Below are 3,118 nucleotides of genomic sequence, written 5' to 3' on the forward strand. Positions count from 1 at the left end.
GTCTATCACTATGCCTTCCAACAACTCCATAGAGTAGGCATTATCACCCATATTAACAGAGAAGGAAAATGAGGGTTTCTTTCCTTTTTTGTTTGTTAGGTTGGTTTTGGTTTTTGTTACTGAGACAAGGTCTTACTCTGTCTCCCAGGCTGGAGTGCAGTGGCACCCCCCATAGCTCACTGCAGCCTCAACCTCCCAGGCTCAAGTAATCCCCCCAAATACACGCGTGCACCACCATGCCTGGCTTTTTTTTTTTTTTTTTTTTAGAGGTGGGGTCTCACTACGTTGCCCCGGTTGGTCTCAAACTCCTGTTCTCAAGCAATCCTGCTGCCTCAGCCTCCCAAAGTGCTGAGGTTACAGGTTACAGGCATGAGCCACTGCACCTGGCTAGGAAACTGAGTTTTTTCAGTGGTAGAGGCTCCTAGCAAGTGGCCAAGGGAAAGAGAGAGTTCTGGGTTCAGGGGCTGGCAGGAAGTTAGCAAGACACCAGGGACTCAGCTACACTGGCTGGATCTCAGGGAACAGCAGCTGCCACAGTGGGGACCTGGAGCATGAGGGGACACTGAGGCAGAAGCTGCACCACAGGGTTGGCAGTCCCTGAAAAGGAAGAAGATCCATAAGTAGGCCCACAGGTGCCCATGGCTTCCCATACCCACTGAGTACCAGGTTTAAAACCATGAGACCAGTACCAGCACCAACCTCTCAAGGAGCTGAGACAGCCGACCCACTCTCTGCCCTGGCTAGGACTGGCCCCAGCACCCCCAGTGGGGAGGCGTCAATGATCCCAGCTGCCAAGGGCCCAGGAACACTAGCAACAGAAGAATGGCCAAAGTGACAGGGAACCCTTGAGACCCTAGAGTAGCGATGCCTGGGCCAGGCCGGATCCTCCCCACCAGCCCCTAGCCATTCCTGGCCTTCTGCCATGCTTCCTGGTTGGTCTGCAAAGCGCCTGGGGCAAACACCTTCTGGGAGAAGAGTAGAGAAGGTACCCAGGCTCCAGGACCCTCAGGATTGGGTCCTCCAGTGGGAGGCTCCTCTCTGATGAAGGGGCCACCCTGCTCTGGACAGGAAGCCCCTAGCCTCAGGGACATGTTGAATCTTGTCACCCAGAGGAACCAAGTGGCTGGATGGTGGCCCGGTGCAGTGGCTCATGCCTGTAATCCCAGCACTTTGGGAAGCCAAGGCGGGTGGATCACCTGAGGTCAGGAGTAGAAGACCAGCCTGGCCAACATGGTGAAACCCCGTCTGTACCAAAAATACAAAAAATAGCTGGGTATAGTGGTAGACACCTGTAATCCCAGGTACTCGGGAGGCTGAGGCAGGAGAATCACTTGAACCTGGAAGGCGGAGGTTGCAGTGAGCTGAAATGGCACCACTGCACTCCAGCCTGGGCGACAGAGTGAGACTCAATCTCAAAAAAAAAAAAAAAAAAAAAAAGAGGGCCGGGTGCGGTGGCTCACACCTGTAATCCCAGCACTTTGGGAGGCCGAGGCAGGTGTATCACGAGATCAGGAGATAGAGACCATCCTGGCTAACATGGTGAAAACCCCATCTCTACTAAAAAAAAATACATTAGCTGAGCGTGGTGGCCGGTGCCTGTAGTCCTAGCTACTTGGGAGACTGAGGCAGGAGAATGGCGTAAACCCAGGAAGCAGAGCTTGCAGTGAGCCGAGCTCGCACCACTGCACTCCAGCCTGGGTGACAGAGTGAGACTCCGTCTCAAAAAAAAATAAAAAAGAGAAAATAGAGGCTGGGCAGCAAAGCATGAAATGGTTCCCCAGTTCAGCCTTCGGAGGTACCAACCGTCTGTTAGCAGAGCTCTAAGACCAACTGGGCTCTCACTCCAGGAAAATCCCCCTTCCCACAGGGGCTGAGGAGATGGGGTCCGGGGCTGTGCTGCCCTCTGGAGCAGCCCACTTGGACCGGCCCTCACTGTTCTCCCGCACCCTGGGAAGCCATGCAGAGAGGCAGAGGTCCTTTATGTGCCAGACGAGGCTGCTGTCAAGGGACTGCAAATCTGCTTGAGGTGTGACATATCTGTTTTTAGAACAGGAACATCATATCAGCAGGAGCCGGTAGCCAGAGCTGGGGGGAAGGGGGCATCCAGGTCCAATTCCCGTGTATCTAGGACACATGTACACACCATCGGGGGCCACTCCAGCCCCTCCCCAACTTTCAGAGGACCCTGCTCCCACCTGCCCTTTGCTCTGTTATCGGGCAGATGGCATTGTCTCTGCTTTGCAACTGATGAAATAGGAACTCTGACTTCTGGGCTAGGCTGAGAGGGTGCATGACGCTGCCATTCTGGGACCAGGTGACATATTCAATTGTGAGCATCTGCAGCTCTTTCCTGAGTCTTGAGCCTGCCAGAGCAAAGCAGGAACAAATGCATGAAGGCCCGCTCTCCCAGGGGCTGCTCTTAGCCAGTGGCTGATGACAATGGGTGTATAAACAGCTCAGCCACGTCACCCCACACAGGTGGGACAACCATGGGTTTCCACATTCTGTACTGCCTTCCAGAGGCCCCACCAGGTTTAAGCTCAGTTGCCCACACTGGTAACTGGTAACTTCCTTGATAACACCCATTTCTCTTTTCATTCTTTTGGGGGTTTTTTTAGACAGAGTTTTGCTCTTGTCACCCAGCCTGGAGTGCAGTGGTACGATCTCAGCTCACTGCAACCTCCGCCTCCCAGGTTCAAGCGATTCTCCTGCCTCAGCCTCCCGAGTAGCTGGGATTACAGGTACGCGCCACCATGCCCGGCTAGTTTTATATTTTTAGTAGAGAAGGGGTTTCCCCACGTTGGCCAGGCTGGTCTTGAACTCCTGACCTCAAGTGATCCACCCACCTCGGCTTCCCAAAGTGCTGGGATTACAGGCGTGAGCCACCGGGCCTGGCCATTTCCTTCGTTCCTTCCTTCCTTCCTCTCTCTCTCTCTCTCTTTCTTTCTCACTTTCTGTCTTTCTTTCTTCTTGCTCTGTCACCCAGGCTGAAGTGCAATGGTGTGATCTGGGCTCACTACAACCTCTGCCTCAAGTAGCTCGGACTACAGGTACACACCACCATGTCCAGCTAATCTGTGTGTGTGTGTGTGTGTGTGTGTGTGTGTGTGTGTATAGA

Source organism: Papio anubis, chromosome 4, assembly GCF_008728515.1.
Source record: "Papio anubis isolate 15944 chromosome 4, Panubis1.0, whole genome shotgun sequence".
Taxonomy (NCBI): domain Eukaryota; kingdom Metazoa; phylum Chordata; class Mammalia; order Primates; family Cercopithecidae; genus Papio; species Papio anubis.